This window comes from Jaculus jaculus, chromosome 7 (genome assembly GCF_020740685.1).
Source record: "Jaculus jaculus isolate mJacJac1 chromosome 7, mJacJac1.mat.Y.cur, whole genome shotgun sequence".
NCBI classification, from domain to species: Eukaryota; Metazoa; Chordata; class Mammalia; order Rodentia; family Dipodidae; genus Jaculus; species Jaculus jaculus.
In genome coordinates, this window is record NC_059108.1 from 46231795 (window position 1) to 46242902 (window position 11108).

The 11108-nt window shown below is 37.6% G+C and overlaps 1 pseudogene; it reads left to right on the top strand.

Moving 5' to 3' along the window:
* Positions 1–1631: 1631 nt before the first annotated feature.
* On the top strand, positions 1632–1997 carry LOC101604662 (annotated as a pseudogene).
* Positions 1998–11108: the final 9111 nt, after the last annotated feature.

The window sequence follows — 11108 nt, forward strand, 5'->3', positions numbered from 1 at the left end:
CAATGGTCCTGGGTTTGCAGGTGAATGTGTGGCAGCTAGAGCAGTAAGTGAGCAAATGGGCAGAGCGCGCTAAGTTTGCACAAGCAGGGATCAGCAGTGGTGCACATTTGGTGGGCAAATTGATCAAAGGAGCCTGAGCTCCAATGGGCCAGCGGGCATAGCCTGGCCAGTGTCACAGTGGGCAGGGGTAGCATGGCGATTGCCCCTATTCAGTGAGGCAAGTGGAACTATGTTGGCCTGGCACCCTTTTCGTACAGTAAGTGAGGGAGTTTCCTGAAGCTGGCACTATGGATATGGCAGCTTCTTGGGGGGAGGGGTGGGCTACCCACTTGCAAGGGAATCAGTGATTCCCTGTTTTTTTCTCTCTGTTCCCTCCCACTGGCAATCTACTGGAGATTGCTCTTCCATAAAAGCCCCAGTGAACCCTTAACATCTTGCCTTTCTTTCCAGGGATGTGCGAGGAAGCTAGGTGGTCATGATCTTGGCTAGAATTCCCAAATCCACTAACCTTATTACCCACTGACAAAGAAGCAAGTAGTCTGGCTTCAAAGACTTAACCATCTTATTATTGGAAATTTGTAGAGAGAAAGCCTTCCTTAGTATTTAGATCACTAAAAAATCTCTACCTGACAACAACACTTGCTTTATAATACAAGTACATATACTTTCAGATTTTATGTAACCTATTGACTTGAGATAGCTCCTATTAACAAACTCCATTAAATATATTTTTATGAATATAAGACAAACCATGATGACCATTTTGAGGATAATCTTTATCAATACCACTAACACATTTGGAAATGTTTTCATTAGGAGCAAGTAAGGCAAAATTTTGCTTCTGGCTGGTCAAGAACTTAGGCCAGTTGCCTCCTCCTTTTAAGTAACAGGACATTACAATCTTTTAAAATACATGACAATTTTGAGTTACCACCTCAGAGAGAATTTAGTTGTTTTCCATAATCCTCTATGCAAGTTGAAGATGACCTAGAAAATAAATGCAGTAATTATATTTATGAAATTATGTAACAAAATATGGCTTTGTTTACATAAATTTTTAGTTCACCATAGGCCTTAGTTAAATTTGACTTTTAAAGATAAAAACAAAACCACCATGAAATAAATCAAATGTCAAAAAAAGTCAATGAGAGACCTGTTGGACTATTTAGATTAATAAAGAAACCAAAAGGTGTCTATAAACAATGTCTTATTTGTTTAAAGCCCAAACAAAAAAGGACATACCAGGCACAGTTTGAATTCAAATTATGTACTTATGGCACGGAGGAAGAGCGTTTGTGTCACTGGCTGGTTCTCTTCCCAGTACACCAATCCTAAAGTCTCATCTGCGGAGCCCATTCTGTTAAATTGAAAGTGGGAAAGAGAAGGTAACCAATGCAAACAAAGATTTTGTCAGCAGCCAATCTACCCTCTGCATTTTGTGTCTTTGCCCAACTGGAACATGCATTCCATAAGGAGAGGTGTTAACCAGCTGCCAAAGGGCGGGTGCTGGTGAAACGGATGAGTCAATGGGCACAAGACGTTGAGTGACAGCTGTCCAATCCAGATCCTCAGTGCTGTTGCAGTTTACAGCTTAAGCGCCATTGTGGTCTGAGGAATGCCAACTATTCATCATGGAGGTGGAGGTAGATAAGCTGGAATTGATGTTTCAGAACGCGGACTCTGATTTGAATTACATTCAATACAGGCTGGAGTATGAAATCAAGACTAACCATCCTGACTCTGCAGGCGAAAAAAATCCAGTTACACTTTTAAAGGAATTGTCAGTGATAAAGTCGCGATATCAAGCTTTGTATGCACTCTTTAAACCAGTTCCTGTTGAGCAAAAAGAGACTAAGAGCCGCAGTTGTGCTAGTTAGAATAAGTCAATGACAATGATACAAGAACTACAAAAGTAAACAGACCTGGAGCTATCACTACTGAAGGAAGACGAGAAAGCTGTGGCAGAACAGTTAACATCTCACATGCCAGACATATGAAGAAATGAGATTAAAGAAGGGAGCTCTAATAAAGATTATTTCCAAAGAAATTCAAAAAGATGGCCTATTTAACACTTAGAGAAGGGAGGCTGGTAAAGTTGGTGGCTTGAGTAACAGAATCATTATGCCTTTCCTATCAGAGGAGAATATTACCAGATAGTGTATAAAACATGTACACAGGTTTGTAATTTAACTATTTCTTTTTGTATAGTTGGGATAGATGTTTTGGCTTAATACAAAAGAATGTTTGTGTACATTTCAGTCAGTGTGTGAATAAACATGCTTTAGAAATTTAAGGTGGGGCAAAATACAATATATATTATAGGTAAAAATTTAATTTTTTGAAAATGTTGGTTTTAAATGATGTCACAATATTGGTATACTGCTAATATATGATATGCAGTTTCACATAAGTTCTAGCTAATGTAATTAAAAGCCTTTTCTATGAAAAAAAAAAAAATGCCGGAGACAGCAGGCATGCCATTTCAGGATCACGAGGAATCAAACGCTGAAGAGCTGCTTGACATAGTTCCAGCCCAGCTGTCTCTTCCTTGAAGTCCAATGTGACCCCTCTATAGAAAAATCTTTGGCTCTCTACACTACAGAAATATGTCATTTTCTGGATAATGTTTGTCTTTCTTTGTCTTTCACTTGGTGCCCCAATCTCTAAGTTTACTTTTCCAGTAAAAGTTAGTGTTGGTGAAGTGTTGGTCAATGTATCTGAAACAGGCTCTGGCATAAAATTGGAAAACAAGAAAATGGGTCAGAGATAATTGTTTTCCTTAAAGGCCTTAAAGAAAGTCAGGCATGGAGTACAGTACAGACATACATGGGGAAAATGTGAAAACAGTTAATCATTACAGGGGCCTGACGACTTTACTTGAGGTGAATAATTATGGGATTGTTTGATGAAAATAAATAACAAAATGTTTCTATGAATTCTATGAAATTGTACCATTCTTGAAGTTTTCTCTTGCATGACGTGATCAGAAAATAAAAGACTGAGGCTAAGATCTGTGGCAGCAAAGAAGTAGGGAAGTACAGAAGCATGGAAGTATAGAAACAGGAAAAAACAGAGAACAAAAAAAAAAGACAAAAAAAAAGAAAAAAAAAAACAGAAGAAGAGAAAAAATAAAAAAAAAAAAGAAATAGAAGGAGGCAGAGAAAGATAAAAAAAAAACTCAGCTGTCTTCAGCATTAGCCTGTCAGCTTGCACCTGAACTTGACTTCGAGTTGTTATTTCACCGCTCCCTTTTACACCTCTCTTCGGGACCCTCCTTCAAGCCAGGGCTGGACCCTGGCAAAAAAAAAAAAATAAAATAAAAATAAAAAAAATAAAAAATGTACTTATTGTTATCAGGCAGTTTGAAAGTCACATGGCTTAAAATGTGGAGTCAGGTTATCACATTGGAACCTCCAGTCTCAGCTTCCCAAGTAACTAGAATAATAGGCTGAGCTCACTTTATTATTTATTTTTCTTAAGATTTATTATTATTTTTTTTTGTTTTGTTTTGTTTTTCACGGTAGGGTCTCACTCTAGCCCAGGCTGACCTGGAATTAACTCTGTAGTCACTTAGGGTGTCCTCAAACTCATGGCCATCCTCCTACTTCTGCCTCCCAAGTGCTGAGATTAAAGGTGTGCACCATCATGCCTGACTTTTTAAAAAAGATTTTTAAAAGTATTTTTTAACCAATTTTAAATGAGATTTTTTAACAGAATGACTTTGACCCATATCTTTATGCCCCAGCCAGTGGGGAGTCAAACAAGGACTCCAGGAGAAGCTAACCTGAATGGGGGGAGGCAAACAGACACAAGAAGGAGACCAAGCTGGGTATTTGTCAAGGTCTCGAAGTTCATTTTTACACATAGGTTTTTATAGGGTGGTAGGGGGAAGAAGTCATAATCAGGCCAGAGATCACAGGGTTACTGGCTAAATGCAATTTGTTTCTTCATCAATTACCAGCAGCACCAAGAGAGGCTATCACCCAGCCATAACGGCTTCTTCATTTCTGGTAATAGATCATTAGATGAGGAAATAGAAACTTTACTTGCTATATGGTGGTTTCTGTCAACATGGCTGAAGTTCAGTTCATAGCTCCCAACATCTTTAAAGACAAGGACAAGATAAACAAATACATCACCAAACACAAACATACTAGTAATAATGGCTGCCCTGACATTGCCACCTGGCTGCCAAACCAAAACTGAACCAGAAACAAGACCTCTGTTTGAAATCTCTGAACAGATCCAGAGAGGGTCAAGGGCAGCCCCTTGATCCCTCATCCAGGGGAATTAATGCTGTGTGCAGCTTCCCATTTGGACCCAGAAAAGCGCAGAAAACCAGGAAAACCAGAAAAAAATGGAAAAACAATAGGAAGAGTGAAGAAAGCACCTCCAGAGGTTTCTTACCCATTAAAGTAGGGGGCCAGCATTCCTAGGCAAAAGTTTCCTGTCAATGGCTTGCTATCAATTCCAAAACCAGGAGCATGCAAACAGATGAAGATATGGTTCTTGCTCCGAGATTATGGGTCCTTCTCCAGTTCAGTCACCCCAGATTCAGGTTGGGAGGTTTTAAACTGTGGATCCCAGACAAGCTCTCAAGATGTTACAGGTTCATTGTTGCACAAGTAAGACCAATGACTCACAGAATATGAGGCAAAATTTTATCAGGTAAAAAGAAGAAAGAAAAATGTCTGGTATATCAGGTTTGCGTCCAAGAGGTAATCTGGGCAGGGTGGTGGGGGGGGAGCAGAAGCCCTGGACTGTTTGGAGTGTCAGCTGTTATTGGAAATAACCACATAATGTTAGGGAAAAAACAAAACAAAACATGGGACTTATACAATAAATCACAATTTACATGTGACAATTATAGCCTTAAAGGTTAAAAAAAAGGAACTTGTAAAAAGATCTGTTGGTCAGTTAAAGGAAACACCACCTTGGGGGGAGGGGTTGCAAGGTAGACCTGTGACCAGGAGTCTCACTTATCTTAAGAAGTTTGCTCAACAATGCAGGCCCCAAAAGTTCTATTCATCCCAACAGAGTCTCTTGTTTCCCTGCCATTAGCAGAGCCTCCTGTTTGTCTACCATCAGCAAAGCCTCCTACAAGGAAGTGACTTCTATATTTCTCTAAACTAGATATAAAAAAAATGTAGAGGAATATAACATTTCACTCTCTTTATAATACCTCATACTTTGTGCTTTCCAATTTTCTTACCAACTTCAGTTGATGTCCTATTGTCCAAAGTGACATTGGTTGGACAAAGCATATTTGAAAGTTCCAATTCAAATTCAAAAGTTTGAACCAACATATTAAACAAAAACTCTTTCTCGTAGTTTTTTATGATTTCTTCTATTTAGCCACTGTGGGTCTGCTTGTATCAATAAAAAAATAAACTATTTCTTCTCACTGGAGGCCATGATACCTAATTTATCTTCATACAATGTCTGACTGAAATCCTTTAAGTCTTGTTTGGTGATCATGAACAACTGATACAGTTCTATCCAATCACATTAATGTTGACTCTTTCCTCTCCCTGACCTATTTAAATTATAAAAACAAAAGGAAATTTTCTTGAAATGACTTCTAAATATATTTATTACTTCTTTGAACATTCTGCTCCTGTATTTGTACTCCTTACTTCATAGCATTTCTCATCTCAAAGAAAAGTAAATAATTGTCATCATTATCTGTAACTCAAAATAAAACCCAAATGTAGCAGACAGCTTCAGGTTCACTGAGATGAACTTCCAGAGCAGGCACAGTTATGGAAGAAAGGATTTATTGAGGCTTATATATCCAGGGGAAGTTCCATAATCCAGAAGAAACTGGCCTGCTTTCACAGGACCAAACACACAGAAAGAAGCACAAACCTAAAAGCCAAAAGCCACACAGCACAGCACACTTCAGGAACTCCAGCTAGACATATTTTGCATATCTTTAGATTGACCTTATCAGCTTTTAAAACATTCAAATCTCATACAACTAACTAGAAACAAATACAGAATATCACTTATGTAAGTGATTAATAAATCTCTCAGGGAAAAGAATAGTCTACATAATTCTAACTTCATAAGACTTTACAAAAGTTTAATCAGCTACAAGACTATGTATAATATAACATATGAAACTATACATGGCTAACTATCATGAGATTAAAAAAAAACAGCATATACCAAGGCATTGACATCCATATAGCTTCACAATATGACATTTATGTTTAACTGGAATCCAGTTTCTACCTTTTGTAGTGACAGGCAACTATGGACACTCACTAAAAGGGGAAATTCTCTCCGTCTTGTTGGCTTTCATGAAAAAAAAAAAAAAAAAAAACATGCAGTGCTATCCAGTCAAACAATTTTGTTCTCTTTAAATGGACTTCATTTCTGCTCACTTATTGAAATAGTTTTCTTTCACAGTCCCAATGCACCCTGCATTCATAGTTCCCTGACATTGCTTGTTCTCTTCCACAGAAATTTTACAAGTTCATAAACAAAACTTGATATAGTGTGTCAAACTTTATTTATTCTCAATGTAGTATGCTACCTAATCTATCCATATGAGGCATACTACTAATTTTCTTGATAATTTTAATATAATAATAAAATAGTTTCATAACTAGGAAAGTAAACAAGACTTATAAATTTAAACAGAAGAAAATATTCACCACTTTATAAAAATATTGGAAAAGTCAAATAGCTGTCTAAATAAACCAACTGTGAACAGCACATATAGGAAAGAAAGGTTTTCTAGATAGGAAAAAAAAAAAAATGTTTCCAGCTACAAACAGTAACAGGAAACAATGCACCTCAGGAAACAAATACTTCACTTGTTTTCCTCCACATGCAGAAAAAATGCTTGAATTTTGTCTGTCAATAAAAGGAAAATGTCAAATAAAACTGACCAATTCACCATAATAAATGAAGTGTCTAAGAATTTCTTAAAGAATAAACTACATAGAGAGAAAATTTGATAATTTAGCCATATGTTTAAGCACACTTGATAGAATTTTCTTTCAAATGTATGTTTTTGAATTTTGAATGAACCTAAAAGCAGAGGAAACACCTGAAATAAACTCTAAAAATTTCCCACAAATCATAAATATTGAGAACATTATGCAAGGCAGAGGGAGGGAGAGAGAACGGGAGGATGCTATATCCCCATATCAGAGGATACTTTAACTGTCTGTCTGAAGCATGAGGTTTCACGAGACATTTCCTCACGTTCCACACATTCTTTCCAGATCTGCAGTAGCATGACTACCTACAGCATCAGTTGTCGAGGTGACAGTCCACTGCTTTTGCCTCTAATCCTTCTACTATGGTCTGGGTGTGATGTGGTCCTGTGTCTCTTGTGCTCAAGTATTGGACTTCAGCTGGTACTATCTGGGGAAGTGCTGGAAACTGTGGGAGATCGGGCTTAGCTGGGGAGACTAGTTCACTGCTAATATGTCTTTGAAAGCTGACTTTTCTCTGGTCCCTTCTGTCTTTCTCTTTTATTTGATGCTATGCAATGAACAACTGTGACAAGTGGTCTCTGTCTAGGTGTTTCCAGGTTCTTGATGCTTATGCCAAAAATGGGTAAAAAAAAAAAAAAAAAAAAAAACTCATATAACATAATAAGTGGAAAGAAAGTTTACCAAGCAAAACATAGTTATATAACCTTTTCTGAACTTTGTTATATAAAATTTTGTGAATTCTGATAATAAGTACAGGATTCTCCCTGTATTCTAAGTTTATTTGGGATATATTGTTTGCCTTACTTTACATGAACCCAAACCACTTTACGGTGGGCGCCTCATCTCCATATCCTGAACACAGCTGAATAGAAATGGGGCATTACCTATGGGTTGCTAAGAGAAATAACTCATCTGTATTGTTTGAAATGGAGTTGTGACATGATCTCTTTTTTGGAGAGGTACCAATGAATATTTCTTTCTAAAATCAGGGCATCCTCAGCATAGCGAAGTTAAGTTCCATAAAAATCCACATTCATAAACCAATTAGTTCATTTGGATTCATTCATTTGGATTAGAGAACACGGACAAGGTGAAACTGGGACATGGAGGACCCACAGCAACAATATCATTAAGAAGTCTCGTTCATGGACTGGAGGGATGGCATAGTAGTGAAGGCACTGGCCTGCAAAGCTAAAGGACCCAGGTTTGATTCCCCAGGACCCATGTAAGCCAGATATACAAGGGGGCACAAGCTTCTCGAGTTAGTTTGCAGTGGTTGAAGGCTCTGGTATGCCACTCGCTCGCCCGCCCTCCCCCCACCCTCTCTGGTGCCTCTGCCTCTTTCTCTCTCAAACATAAATAAAAATAAAATATAAAAAAGAAGTCTCATTCTTACATGGATGACAACATCCCCATTGATGCTGAGATGGAGCTGATCATCCCTTGATGATCCCTTCCAGAATCCATATTCTCTACCTGCCCTGAAACTATCATACTGTATGCATGATTGCCTGCAGGTAGCACAGGGACACCCTGTGAGCGTCTAGTGACCCTTTTCATGTCCCTTAGGCCCAATCTAGAGTCTCTGTTGAGTAGTCAGTTTCTTTCGTAAAGATAACAGAAATTGTTGTTCTCACAGGATAGTGTCACACAGCAGGCATGTATATGAACTCGATGCAGGTGAGGATCCCAGGTTGTCTACAAGATACTATGTGTACTTGTAGGAAAAAGGTATGTTTATTGCCCAAGCCAAATATGTCTGGACAGCTAAGCTCATCTCCTATGCTTGCCTGCTGTACCTCTGCTCCATTATCCATTTCTGACACAAAGCTCAGCCACCCCACAGGCCAAAAGTTGTAGATCAGTGACTGAACTTATAAAACCATAAAGTAAAACAAAATATTCCTCCATTTTAAATCTGACATTTAAAATGTCAGATATTTTTGTCACACATCAATGAAAATCTAGCATACTTCCTCCAGCTAGCACACTCTATTATTGTGATAATTAATCTTAATGGTCAACATGCTCTGAGAAGCATTTTAGAGGAGTCACACCTTGAGCCTGTCTATGAGAGTACTTCCAGAGAGGGTTACTAAATAGGGAAACATCCACCCTGAATTGCAGGGCACTTCCCATAGGCTAGAGGCCTGAATGGAAGAAAATAGTCTAAAAGAAGAAGCCTGTAGCAGGAATTCTTGCTCAGCTTTATGCCAAAGCTGCATGTTCCACTACACAATTGCTCCACAGAGTTGCATACTGCCTCCTCACAGGTCCCTGAGAGCATGGAGACAGCATACCATAGATGAAAACCTCTGAAATCAGAAGCCAAACTAAATTTCTCCATCTTCCCTTTGGTGTCTGGGTGTTTGGTCACAGTGATTAAAAAGTCTGATTAAGAGAAAACTAGCACCTTGACTGCAACTGATCATGTGGTCCCTGAACCTGAGAATTTACTTATGGGAAGAATTTCAATGGGAACATTTACACTATACAATTACACTTAAGGAGGCATTTTTCAATTATATTTTGTTCATTTTTATTTATTTATTTGAGAGCAACAGACAGAGAGAAAGAGGCCAAGAGAGAGAGAGACAGAGACAGAGAGACAGAGAGAGAGAGAGAGAGAGAGAGAGAGAGAGAGAGAGAGAGAGAATGGTTGCACCAGGGCCTCCAGCCACTGCAAATGAACTCCAGACACATGCACCCCCTTGTGCATCTGGCTAATGTGGGTCCTGGGGAACTGAGCCTCCAACAGAGGTCCTTAGGCTTCATAGGCAATCACTTAACCACTAAGCCATCTGGAAGTCCTGAGGAGGCATTTTTAGAGAAGAATGACAAAAGGGTAAAGCCTTAATTAACTTGAATGTATGTTGCATCATCCCATAGACCTGGAACTCAGGAATTAAAGTGAGGAAGAAAAAGCCAGCCAACACATGCATTCTCTCTCTCAGCTTCCTGGACAATAAAACTTAAGTGAATCTGCTCAGCCACAGGCTTCCCACCACAAACTCAAACCTATGAAACTTTTAGCCATAATACAGCCTTTCTCCCTTACAGTGTGAGATTTGCCACAGTGATGTAATCTTCTGACATAGCCATTCAATTGAGTGGCACTGAACTTCACACTACAGCATAACAATCTTCTAAATCAGAAATTCCCGGAATCTTTCTTTCAAGCTTCTCACTTTACACTAATTTACTCACTACAACTGTTAGTATTCAATCTAATGGTAATACAGGAAAGCTCAGACCTATAATGTTGTCAGATGCAGTCTGCATTCTTTATGGAGAAATGATATGGTAAAAGACAGTTTTGTTTCTTCTTTGTAAAGCCATGGAGTAAATATGAACCTGGAAACAAATTTAGAAGTAGACTTGAAAAGATAATATTCCATTGTTTTTAGTATTTTAATTGTCTAGGTGGAAGATAATAAAAAAATTCCAAAGACCATGAACACAAAAGACATGTGATCAACTAGTTTGAAATTTAAGGCTTAGCGTTTCCGTTGTATAACAATGTCTCTTTGATTAGACACTTGAGATACAAACTTGTCCTTGCCCAACTAAAACAGTAAATACAGGACATTTACCTTATCCTATTTGTTTAGCAAAATCTTGTAAATTCATCATCCTTCTATGTGAATTTTTGGCTTAGACATTTTCAAATGACATCATTTTACTGAAAATCAGAGATATTATGCAAGATAAATTTAATAATAACCCACCATTACCTAAATATTCACTAAAATAACAGTTTTTTTTTCTTTTAATAGGTAAACATTAACATAGACCTCAAGGTAGTATACATCCTTAAATTTAATAAATAAACTACTTTGTGAAATAGAGCTTCAGAAACAAAAACTAGAAATCTAGGCTGAGAATTTATGCTTGAGTTTAAAAAAAAATATTCATTGGTATCAAGAAATAATATATAAATATTAGTAAATGGCTATATTAATAATAAAGACCTTTTACTATAGATCTGTATCTTAAAAAGAAATAATCATACATTGTCATTGAGGAACTAAATTGCTTGAAATTTCCAAAACGAAAGAAAATCATCATGCAATCCCATCTGAAAGAGTAATGTACTTTTTAAAATGTGTCTTAAAGAAACATGGGAAATAATTATACTACCTGAGATATTCACAA